The 12,877-nt window shown below is 38.0% G+C and overlaps 1 protein-coding gene across 8 annotated transcripts in view; it reads left to right on the top strand.

Moving 5' to 3' along the window:
* The first annotated feature begins 2,409 nt into the window (after nucleotides 1-2,409).
* Nucleotides 2,410-12,877, top strand: part of SPARCL1 (SPARC like 1) — a 33,289-nt gene continuing 22,821 nt past the window's right edge. For 3 of the 8 annotated variants that reach the window (XM_063108404.1, XM_063108407.1, XM_063108405.1), the window contains exon 1: nucleotides 2,410-2,797. The gene's annotated coding sequence lies outside the window, so the exon portion shown is untranslated. Of the gene's footprint in view, nucleotides 2,798-3,683; nucleotides 3,704-9,410; nucleotides 9,597-12,877 lie in introns of those variants that run through there. The other 5 variants (XM_063108408.1, XM_063108406.1, XM_063108403.1 and 2 more) reach the window with 4 other exon arrangements.

Below are 12,877 nucleotides of genomic sequence, written 5' to 3'. Positions count from 1 at the left end.
TTCAGAAACAAGAGTTTGGATACCTGCCAAGAAATATTCCCAAAATAAAGCCACACTTAAAAGACATTGTAAATTCAAGGGCCTTTTATTTTTTTTTTAATTCATTTTTCTCCCTTATCTAGTTATAAGAAATTCCGTGGATCTTTTTAATCATGTTATAGATTAATAAGACACCTTATAAAACTGAGGGGCAAAATTCTCAAGCTTTGCCACCTGCAAATGAACTCTCTAGGTACTTATGTACATTTAAGAGATTAATCCAGTTTGCTTTAACCAAATTATTTTTATGCAAATATAATTTTCTGTAAGAAATTTTATTTTGGTCATTTCATAGAAACATAAAATACGAATTTCAGTATTAGAAAAAAATATTTTAGTTGGTCAAATCTTTTTTCATGGCTCTCCAGCTAAAACTTTTCTCTACGTTCTCAATGAATTGATGTAATTACCTGAAATCAATCTCATAAAGCCATCTCCGAAATTAGGGAATGCTAGTTACAATAAGAAGTATAATATTTTGGGTCTCTGAGAAAATTTCCTTTAGCTAAGTAGGGCAAACTCCTAAAAACTGCTTTTTCTACATCCCTGCGACAGTGCCACAACTCATGAGATGCCAACCCTCAGGAGATGTTGGAGAAATGGTGCAGGTGTCTTCACACGTCTACCAACAGATGTGCTCAGAGGCAGGGGAGAAGCACAGTCCAGCGCAGCCCACCCCTTTACCCTTCCTCTGAAGAGACTGCTCACACTTCAGACCTTGGCTAAGTAAAAACATCCCATTGTCGGAGGCAAAAGGGTGTCACATCCTTTCCTCCTGTCCCTGGAAAGGCGGTTTGGAGCAAGTAATCCTGATTCAAGAGACGGGAGATGGTTCCCAGATGCACCGTGACTTGTTTTCGGTTTCTAGGCAAATTGCCCAGTTTCCTCTGCTCCCAAATTTCCCCAACTGCAAAATAAAGATAATTTTTGTTACCTTTCTGTTACATTGTTCTGAAAATAAATAAGGGCAAATGTTTCTAACGTGCTTTGAGAGATTTGGCTGAGGGCATATTTCCTTAGAATTACAGGTTGGATTTTTTGTTCAGTTTAGTTTTGTTTTGTTTTATCAGTTGATTTTGTTTTTGGCCAGACTTTGACGTACATTTAGAAAATCTAAATTTAATTTAATTTAATTACAACCATTCATCTAATGTTAATTGAATATCAACAGTATGCAAAGCACTGTGCTAGGCACCTGGAGAATACAGGGCGTACATCCCTACCTTCAAGGAGTCTATAGTTTGCTCACAAAGCGGTGCTATAGCCTAGAGGTGAGTAACACAAGTGTGGCTGTTGGCCAAGGTAGCTGGGTTGGAATCCCACCCTATGACTTACAGTTAGAGACCTTGGAAAAATCACTCAGCCTTACCAAGCTTTGATTTCCTCATATGCAAACCATAAAAACTAACATTTATTGAGTGCCTATTAGGTAGCAGAGTATTCTATGCAGTTTACTTGTATGTATTAACTTAATTAAAACTCAGAACTGCCTGACATAGATACTATTATAGTTTCCATATTTGTAGTCCCATCTTGTGGCTAAGGGTACTGAAGCTGGGAGAAGTTACATAACTTGTCCAAGGTCATACAGTTAGGAAGTGGTAAAGCCAGAATGCAAATCCAAGCTGCCCGACTTCAAATTCTGCAGACTTAACCATGATACTACATTATCCCTCAAATGGGAACATAGTGAAACTTACCTCAGGTAGACTTGTGAGAATCAACTGATATAATGCATAAAAAGCTGTTAGCACAGCATCTGACACATAATAAATGTGCAATAAACGTAGAAGTAATAGTGGAAAAGATTAGGCACATATGTAAATATCCAGAATACCGAGTCAAAAATAAGCACAAACCTACAGTCTTTTTCATGGGAAAACTTCTCACAGACAACCATTATAAACATGGGGTTATAGTATAGGGAGCTATGTTGAGAGAGAAAAGTCTATGGATTGCAACATCTCTGAATTGGCATACAAACGATCTATAATATAAGGAGTGATGGTTCATATATTTGTAAATTTCTGAAGCTCATTCAAAAAAGGTTAAAATACTTGAAGTACCCTATTATTAAAATTCAGACTATATCCATGAGAAAAATTTCCAATAGAGCAATGTAAAAATGCATCTGCTGCAACTATTCTTCTCCCCTTCTGTAACCCCTACTCCCCAATTTCCTTTAGGAAAAAAATCACACCATGGAGTTTCTTTTCAAAGTCTTAAAATAAAAATCCCCAAAAAAGGGATCCTGCTGGGAAAAGCTCTCAAAGTTGTTTGAAAAAGAAAGGGGGAAAAAAAATGCAGAAAGAGCCAGTGCTTATATTCTGGCCAAGTTATGAGCCTCTGAGAACAAGAGCTAGAGGGGAAGACTGTTAACCCCATCCATGCCAGCAGTATTAGTTCTTTCCCTTTTGGTTTGCACTGCCTGTAATGCTCATCGCGTCCTCAGAGTGAGAGGCCAGCCTGCTAGAGAAATCCAGGAATCTGCAACAAAAACGATGACAGTTTGAAATACTCCCTGGTGCCAACCTCCAAATTCTCATCTATCACTTCAGACCCTGACTAGTTGACAGAGCAGCAGAATTTCAACTTCAGTAGACTTGAATGTGCTTCTGGGCAAAGAAGCAGAGCTAACGAGGAAAGGGATTTAGTTTCTCTTGGGTGTTTGTCAAACTTTTATTTCCTGGCTGTGTGCAGAGAGGGGATTCAACTTCAATTTTCTACCGAAGCTCTGGGTCCAGCCACCTACCTGAAGGTAAATTTTAATAAGTTTACTGTTTTGTCTAATTGCATTTTTAAAACTGATTTGCATGATCTGATAAAGCTGTCTAATATTTTATCCTAAATAATACAAAGTCATTTATTTACCAAAAAAAAAAAAAGCCATCTTTTGTGTGATTTACCAAAAAGCTACTTAACAGGGAATTTTTCCATTTGCATTCACGTTTCTTTTTTTTCTTCCAAGATTAAATAGCAAGTACTAATAAATGATGGTAATTTTAGTGGAGACCAAGAACACAAGTGTAGAACTGTTTTTGGCCTGAGTAGCATTCAGACCTTGGTGAAATCTGAATCCTGAAAAGTATTCTGTGGAAATACTTTACTAAATGTATGAAATAAACCATGAGGAAATTTGATTTTAAAAAAAAACTTTCAAATCAAATAATTTGTATCTTTTCCATGTTTAAATTACCTGAAGTTATTTAATTACCACCCCAGTACCTGTCAGTACCTAACAGCTATGTAAAAATGAAACATTTTGCTTTTCCGAAAGGTAGGAAAATACCTCTAATGCTATATTCTTTTTTTATTACTTTTAAGTTATTGCAACTATCTCTTTCCTCATTCATTCCCTTCTATGGGTTTATAACTGTTTCTTGCCTCCTACTATCATTTGTTAAGATATATACACAAACAGAAAATGTCTCTAATTTCTGATGTCTTATTTAGAAAAGCAAAAGGGACGGGGGGGTGTAAAGAGCTAAAGAGATTATAATAACTCATATATTATAAGGTACTATCATTTGTGGCTCACTCGTCTAAAATAAAACAATAATACAAGTCATGCTTACTCATTCCTCCCAGGTATTAAAGGTCACCCTTCAAGAGAAAATCATGCTTTCAACTGCAGATCAATGCTGTTGAAACTGTACACCAAGAGGTACTGCAGAAAGAGCATCTCTTTTGCACTGCCTTTAATCTGCAAAGAGGTTAAATATGTCACCTTGGTATTGTATTTGAGCTCTCCTCTGGCCCAGAGCCTAAGCACAGTGAATAGAAATGTTCACGCAGTCCAACTCGGCAGAAATCTTTTTTTAAAAATTCTCCCTTTCTCATGGATACCAGCTTTTTCAGTTTACAGCTTACTCAGTTAAACCTTGATGGTTATGACTGTTGTTAACTGCAACTATTAAAAAAAAAAGACACCGCTCTTAGGAAAGATTTAGGCTTATATTTTTGTTCATTCAACAATATCTAGCAAAGCAGAGCCATCTATTTCACCTATTTATCATCCAGTCAACTAATGCTGCTTTCCACATTTTGGAAAAGAATACATATGTGTTATTTATGAATCTTGCCTTTTTCTGAGGATTTTTGTACAGCCATTGAGCAATTAGGGCACTGGGATTTCCTTTCCATGTCCTTTGGGATTTAATCCCCAGTAGCCTCTCATGGCACGGTTTCACTTAAGTAAGTAAAAATAATAAATAGTGATGACAGATATGAAATGAGTAGTGATATATATGCACAACTCTAAAACATTATTTCATTTCCTCTTGACTTATTTTTATTCAGTTGACTTGTAACAGTACATGACAATTGCTATTTTAGTTCAAGTTGTTAGCACAATGTGTCAGAACCTTTTTCCACCAAGAATAACGTGAACAACTTGTTAAAAAAAAAAACTTGAGGTGCATTTTGCCCTCATGTATCACTCTGGAAGGATCTTCGGTGGAGAAGAAGGGGACCCCAAAAATCCTCAAGAATTCCCCGGTAGGCCTTGCTGCCTGAGAGATTCCCAACCAGGCTAAGGTCTGGTTATCATGGGCTCACAGAGCATCTTCTGCCAAAGGCTAAGCTTGCCATGGTAGTACCACCTGGAGCTAGTCTGGCTTTTGTCTTGGTGATCAAAAGATGAACAGAACTCTGGAAAACAGACTGTGTGGTCTTGGCTGATTGCTGCAAAGGTAGGCAGATGGTCTAATAACATGAATAAGACCATGGGCTCTGGTTTATATCTGACCATATAGGCCTGGTTTATATCTGATCTTTACCACTAAACAGCTCTGTGACTTTGGGCAAACAACTTAAACTCTTTGTGCCTCAGTCCCATTTGTGGAATGCGATTATAAAATTAATAGCTACCTCAGAGATTTGTTGTAAAAAGCAAGTGAAGAAAGAAGCTATGCCTGGTATATATTAAGCAATCAATTAATCATAGCTAATATGAAAGCACCAACCTACCTTTATGTCCCTACCGAAACTCTGTAGAAAGGAAATCAACGTTAGGTTTTCCCTCAGGGTATCTTCCCTGTACTTACATATTTTGCTCTGTAGTAAAAAGTCTATGACTTTGAGTCAGCACAGCAGAGTGGACAGAGCATGGGCCTCGGAGTCTAATATACCTAGGAGGGTATCCTGACTGCCTCTTACCAGCTGTGTGAGCATGGGTAGTCACTTCACACCTCCAGGACTCTGTTTACCCATCTGATAAGCAAAATGAAGACAATAATACCCACAAATGGGGTTGTTGTAGGAATCAAATGAGATGTTTATTTTATGCCAAGTGTAGCACCTGGCAGAGTACTAGACATACAGGAAATTTTACTGGTTGCTTACAAGAAATCATGTATCAGTGAATTATCTGTTACACACTTGGAATGATTTTTCTGGTGGTAAAATTGGGGATCCAGAAGGAAATATTTTTTGAATTGTCCTCTCTTTTTTTTAATCAAAAGAAATGTAAAAATAAATCTGACACTACTGTATTCCCTTGGGCAGGGTGGGATGGCGGGAGGCTCAAAACGAGGGATTTATTACTGTGAGTCTTTACTCTTTCATCAGTTAGTAGTTTCTTAATGGTCAAGTTAAATGAAACCAAAGAAAGCTTTCTGTTTCAGCTTGCCATTACACACAGTGAGAAGAAATGCTGCTTTGCAGTCAATTCTGTATTATTGGCCTACTTGAACAGGGGAGAAGGGCCCTAACAGTTTTCCTTTCTTATCTTTTCTAAAAGCAAGAATAGGAGTTTTGACTTGCTCTAGAGGGCATTTTCTTTCTGTCTAACTGAAATTCAGACAAAGGGGGTGTTTTTTTATTGTTTTTTGTCTGTTTTTTGTTTTCGTAACCCTCTCCCCTGTGTTCTCAGCATTGAAATGTCAGCTGCTTTTTCTGGCTGCATGTAGCAGAAGCTGCCTGTCGTCATAGCGATGAAAGGGTATAGAGAGACTCGCGCTTCGTGACCTGCTCTGTGAAATAACTTAGTCTGCTTTTAAATCCTTCTTTAGAAATGAAGTCGCCAGTCCTGGCTTGTTTCTTTCCTATTATGCAACCAACTTATGTACACCAATTGCAGTAGCTAAGTGTTTCCTTTAAAGATTCAGTGAATCTTTTAATTCGGTGAATAGGTATTAAGAAAACGAAACAAGAAAGCTACTAAAACAGTGGCCAGTTTACTGTGGAGTGCAGGGAAAAAACAACCTGGAAGGAAAAGGAAGAGGACTAGAAAAGGCCTCAGTTGATAACACATACTGCACACCCCGCAATGAATCCATTTTCCAAGTAGCCACTGCCCCCTCCTGTCTTATGATGTGCTGTTGCGTAGTGGTTATCCGGGACGATTCTGGGGCAGGCTGCCTGGACTGGAATCCTGGCACTCATGCTGTCCTGTTTTTTAAATCTTACCCACTCCGTGCCTCGGTCTTCTCATCTGTAAAACAGAGAAAACAATAGTCATAAAATTGTGGTGAGAATTGAGTGAGATAGAGCATAAAGGCACTTATTAGAGGATCTAGCCAGTGGTAAAGTTCGGCTGCTATGCTTGACAGCCTCGGTTTCCCCAATTTGTTAAATGGGTAAAACAATGAATTCATAAGATCATTGTATGATTAACTAAAATAATGGATGTAAATGCTCAATAAGTAGTGTTATTATAATTCTTTTCACAGTTAGGTCTAACTTTGATAGAAATGATCTTTTGGAACCTGGAATCTCCCAGTGAGTAAATTGTAATGAACAGAGACCTCAAAATTATCGTTGCATAAGTGTGAACCATTAAACTTCTAAAGAGAAAAAAGGGAAATAATTATGATTCTTTTCATTCAAAAAGAGTAAAAAGACTCTTCTGATCTTGATTAACACTAGGACGAAAGTTATTAAAACATCTTATCTTTCATAAGAATGCTTTTATTAAAGTTTCTGTTTTAGTGTCTCCAATGTTTTCCAAGTCATGAAATTATGTAAATAAGTAATATTTTTATCTTAAGACTCAAACGACTAATGTATTCAGTGTTCTATATCATGCAGAGATGCAACTGGGAGCAAAACTAGAGTAGGGGCTATGCTCTTCTGGAGTTTACTGTGTTGTTAGAGAGAGAGTCATTAATCAAATTATCACATTAATAAAAACAGCATATGCCCAAACATAAGGTGACCTTCAAAACAAAGCCGTCTTCATTTCCTAATGAAAAGACTCTCAACTAAAGTTTTTGACCAACCTTAATATACACATGGAAAATGTATTATATAATGTATATTTAGGATATTTAAGCCATTGTTATACATACCTATTTAAAATGTCAGGTTACTTTAAATATTTTATACTTATAAAAATAACTTCTTCCTGTCTCACATTTCATGAAACAATTTTTTAAAAATTCTTCATACTCGTGTTTAACATCAGGGTGTGTGTTTACTGGATCCACTCTGTAATTATCTAATACACAGCACATCATCAATCTTTCTGCAAGTTGTTTATAACACACTTTTTAAAATCTGCTGATACTGCAAATTTAATTCCCAAACATAAATCCTCATTCCGCGGTGATGCTCTCCACATTTTAATTACTTACTACATTGCTTTTTCCAGTGCTCTCTAAAGGGCTTATTTAAAACCACTTGAAAATATAAGTGTGGTTTTCTAAAGTTGTGTAATTCTAACACTTGCAATAATGAAGTCATACCTCAAGAATAATGACTAACTCTGCTTTAAATATCTTTATCTCCTTTTATGTCCATTCTGTCAAGGTGACCTTCCTAAGAACAAAAATAAGCATTGCTTGAGATCACTTCAGATTATTTTCCTAAATAGTACTTTGTTGCTCAAAGTGAAGTAATTGAGACAGTGGCCTTTAATGTGAGAGACCTGAGAGGCACAAGAATGTAAGGCAAATCCCTCTTTTTATTGCATGAGTTTTGGAGGGTGAAAATTCACATTATGTTTGAACACATATTGTATATAATAATATGTTAAATTTTTTTATGAGGGAGAAGCATCTTTGTACTAAGAAAGTTTGTAAGGGGCCTGATCTCTGCTCAAAGTCAGTGATACCTTTCCCTCATCTGAAGGCTGAATAAAGGTTAACTCTGTAGGGGAAGAAGGGTGTGTGTGTGTGTGTGTTTGGTGGTGGTGGCTGGGGGGAGTTGGGGCTTGGCAAGAGAATTCCGAGGCTGAATAAAGGTTAACTCTGTAGGGGAGGAAGTGTGTGTGTGTGTGTGTGTGTGTGTGTGTGTGTAGGGGAGGAAGTGTGTGTGTGTGTGTGTGTGTGTGTGTGTGTGTGTGTGTGTGTGTGTGTGTGTGTGTGTGTGTGTGTGTGTGTGTGTGTGTGTGTTTGGTGGTGGTGGCTGGGGGGAGTTGGGGCTGGCAAGAGAATTCCAAGAGTGTGAGCACCTTGTGCAAAGACTCTAGCAAGAGGGGCCATGGCCTATTTGGGGAACTGAGAGATAGCCAGCTCCTCTGAGAGCAAGGGCAGAGCCATGGGAGATGTAAATCTTAAGCAACTCCCCATAAAACTCTCTTCCCTGAGCACTAAATGCATGTCCCCTCTGCTTGATTCAGGTTTAATGTATATCTTTAACATCTCTGTGGAATTCTGGTTAAACTCAATGCCCTGACAGGCGTGAACTATCCCTAGCTCAGAGCCACATGGAGGTAGGTTCGACTAGGAAGGAGGACAGGCATTTGAAGGTCAGAGGTCCAGTATAGTCTGTGTCATTGAGTCTGAGTATATCATATCCACTCACAGGGCTAGAAAACCTTGGCATCAATGGTGACTCAGTGGAGAACTCAAAATAGAAGAGTGTCTTTTTCCTCATCAGATGACTTTAACACCAAGCTACAGAGCTCTCCCCAGAGAGACTCACCAATACTCTAAAAGCCCTAAGGATTAATGTTAACTCTGGATCAGGTAACAGCATGTATATGTTAGCCAAGATATGACTAAAGGATTTACTCTCCCATAAGGAAGCCTTTGACTATCATGTAAAGACAAGGTGAAGGGGACTGTACTGTTTGAACCTGGTTATGAAGTACCTACAATAATCATTTGTTTCCCAGAAAGGAAATTTTTCTATAGTTACAATAATTACTAAAAATAGCAGCCTACAGGCTTCCTCTGATAAACGAATTCAGCAGAAGATACCTGGCCTTATTTGGAAGTGTAGATATACAAACTCCAGAAAATGATATGCCATAGTAATAAAAAGAAGAAAATAACAGCAAAACCATCAATACAAACCTCTCCTTTTTGTAGGGTACATGGTCTGTCTTTCTCAGTTCGTTTGGTTTTAGACAAGCTGAGGTAAACAGATCAAGTAGTCATCATCTGCTTTGAAAACCAAAAACACTGAAGCAAGTTTCCTCGGCCTAGGAGGGAAGGACGAGGACTCATAAGTTTTGCTGAGGCTGCGAAGGAACCAGCAGCTACCTGAGGGCCTCACAGTCACAGAGGAGACTCCAGTTAGAAAACTTGAAGCAGTAACTACCAGCACTAAGATGTCCAAGGAGTTGTTGGTGTGGCCAATGTAAAGGTGGAATCCTGTTTCTCCTTTCAGAGGTACGGATGACTTTGTTTACACTCTAGTTCAGTGTTCAGACATCTTATTATGCTTAGAAGAAAAGGAAAGAGACAGGACATAAAAGAAGAGGTACAGCCAAGCAAGAGGAGCCCCGTGGAGACGGACGGTTGTGCTAACTAGATTTAAGTTGCAGGGCAATATGCACAACTTCAAAAATCAAATTTATCTTTTTAAACTTAAATTTAAATTAGTGTTCTAAATTAACTAATTAAATTAATGTTCTGCCAAACTGTAGGAATTGAAAAGAAATCAAATACAAATATCTACTCTGATCTAACATTACTCTAATTTAAATTTCTAGAAAATACTATAGAAACTGAAATGGAGCCAATTACAAAAAAGAAGGTAAAATGAACCACAGTACCCAAAATACATTCTGGTTGTTTGTGTAGGTTCACTGCTAGATCCAGATGGAGAATGATGTTTTAGGGTGTGCCAAACTTTAGATGTTCTCCCCTTCTCTAGGAGACAGAAATTTCAAGACAAACAGACAGAGATGAGTCAGAGGGTTTCAGTCAGAGGACTGTCCTGTGTTCTCTACTACATGCAATGCCCAAGCAATATTTAGCCATTACATGCACAACTTTCCACTCTCAACCTAGAGGGACCATGTGCTTGGTCTTAGAGGCCAGAGCTGGCATTGCTCCATTAGGGACTGGAGGTGGCTGGCACATGCATGGCCCATACTGCCCATGTCTTCAGGCCCATCTCTGCAGGCTTGGCTGGGATATGTTTTCAGCCAGAAAAAAAGATATTACAGCCGCTTTCTTACTTTTCCAGGGACAGAGCTCATAGAGCTGTCGAGAAATCTAATTATAACTTCCTTTCATGGTGAAATCCAACTATAAGCTTTCCCATGGTGACAGCCAATTCCTCTGATACAAAAGCTAAACAAAGGGGCTTCAAGCAGGGTATATACCTGTGTTCTACCTTCTCTCTTAGGCAACTATGCAGAAAGGTTGCTGTGACCTTGGCTTACCTTGCTTAGGAACAATGGTCATATCTGTTACTACTCCCCACTCTCATTAAAAGAAAAAACAGTTGTATTTGATGCCAGGAGTTTGGGGATTTTCTTAAGGATTCCTTAGTTGGACAAAGCAAATTTTGAGCCAACACCGCTCCCTCCACACACACACATTTTTTTTTTTTATTCAGTAAGATGCCTTTTTTTATTAAACTTAGAATGCTGTGTTAAACAAGAAAAAAAATCGTGGGTTATGTGGGTTAATATTCTTCTATGATCTGCTCCCGTCACCTTTAATGCTGTGTGCCATCCTTTCAGCCAGCCTGTTTGCTTGTGGATAGAAAGAAACTGCAGCACTGCTTGGAGAAGGGTTACCCCAAATTCCCAATTGAGATAAATGGAGACAGTTCTCAAAATAGTAATTTATGGAAATGCATAGTTTATAAGTACCAGGCACAAGTCTATAACTAATAAAATAATAAAATTACTAACCACATTCTACCCAAATCTCTATCAGTACTACATAATCACTGTGCACCATTGAATGTGTATAAAATCCAGATTTGCAGCTTATAAATAAAAAATGAGCAAAGTTTTGGGAGATGCATCCAGTCAACTAATAGATTTTTAATTGAAGATGACTGGGGTGGGGAGAGGTAAATGGTTATTTTTTTAAAAGATAAGATAAAGTTTATCTTAGGATCAAATAAAAGTGCTTTGCCCACAGAGTTAATAAATCCACATTCAAAGTGACCCTCAAGTAGCTTTGAAAGCAAAGCATTTCTGCTATATTTGATTTAACTTGAGTTACCTAATCACCTGTATAGTATAATAGGAACCCAGTGGAAAAGTGGCCTGAGATCTACAAAAATCAGAACTCACCCTAGTTATAAGTTGATGAAAACCTGGAACTGGTTTCAAGATGCCATGTTTTGTCAGATGTTCATGCTCTCTTAGCACACTGGAATTATTTTTAACTCTTAAGCCAGTAGTTCCATGGATTCCCCCCAACCTTTTAATGGGGACCAAACAACTTTGAGCTAACTCCCTAAATCCATGCAGCATGCTATTGGAATTCAAAAGAAACAAAACACGAATGCTGAACTCCAAGTGTCTTCTTTTCCTCTCTTTTTCTTCCCTGACCTCCAACTCCAGCACATAACAGAAGGCTTTGAGGACCTCAGAGTGGGGTGGAGGTTAATCTCTTTCTAGAAAAACTTTTCAATAATTTCCTAAAATATGGGAAGAGACAAATACTAGAAGCCTTTGTTTTAAACTGGAAAAACTTGGTTTAAACCTTGGTACTCCCAGTGAGTTTGTATTCAGTAGTTTTGGGGATAGGCGTGGGGGAGGAGAGGGATGTACCTGCATCAGCTCACTGCCAAAAACATCTGATTGATGTCTTCCTGTAATATGAAAACAACTTAAAGTGATTGATTTCAAAACCCAATGTTTTCTTATTGTTTGGAAAATACGCTGGGTAGGAATGTATAAGATTGCTATAGCCTGAGATCTGGATATCACTAACTTTTTTTCTTTCCCGCAAGGTGACACACACAAATCCAGCCCATGCTTACATTATGTTTGGTTCTTTGTTTTATTTTTCTCAAATCCTATGTGTTTGGATGGCCACAGTAAGGCCTGAGGTTGTGGTCACAGCTGAAGGTGGCCAATTTACCTCACTGCTTCCTAGCACCTTGGTAACAGGCCTAATATCTCTAGGGATCGATAGCCTAGTTCTTGAATGTGGTGTATACATTTTAGTGCCATGCAGCCCAAAACAGTCACTGTCCAAAAAAAATTAACAACAGATTCCCATGTAAAGTGTTATTCATCTAAAATACAACTTTGTTCTAATTCGGTTAATTAGACTACTCTTGATTAGGCAAATTTCTATATGTTCTGGGACTAACCACCCAAAAACAATGTTTTTATCAGACTGAGCTAATGCATTGGATTTTGGGTGTGGAAAAGGACTAGAATGGAAGGGGAAAGAACAGGACTAATTTGCTTCCCGAAGACCCAAGATTAATCCTGGTTTCAAAACTTTCTAAAGACTGCATGAAAAAAAAAAGGGAAGGAGAGTACTGTAAAGTAAAAAATGCTATTTTCCAACACAAAATGCTTCCAGGGCTAGTTGTCCATTTTTCTTTCTAAAGCTCTTCTATTCCATAGCATCTTTAAATCTTATAATTATATAAGCAAAGTCGTCTTTGTGGGGTGCTAACAACATTTGAATCCTTGTAGTTTCTGATTCTCTCCAAAGATGAGGACTCCTATGATCCATTTTAAAAT

This window comes from Cynocephalus volans, chromosome 9 (assembly GCF_027409185.1).
Source record: "Cynocephalus volans isolate mCynVol1 chromosome 9, mCynVol1.pri, whole genome shotgun sequence".
NCBI lineage: Eukaryota > Metazoa > Chordata > Mammalia > Dermoptera > Cynocephalidae > Cynocephalus > Cynocephalus volans.
Note: the sequence above shows the minus strand (reverse complement) of the source record. Positions and strands in the feature narration are given on the sequence as shown.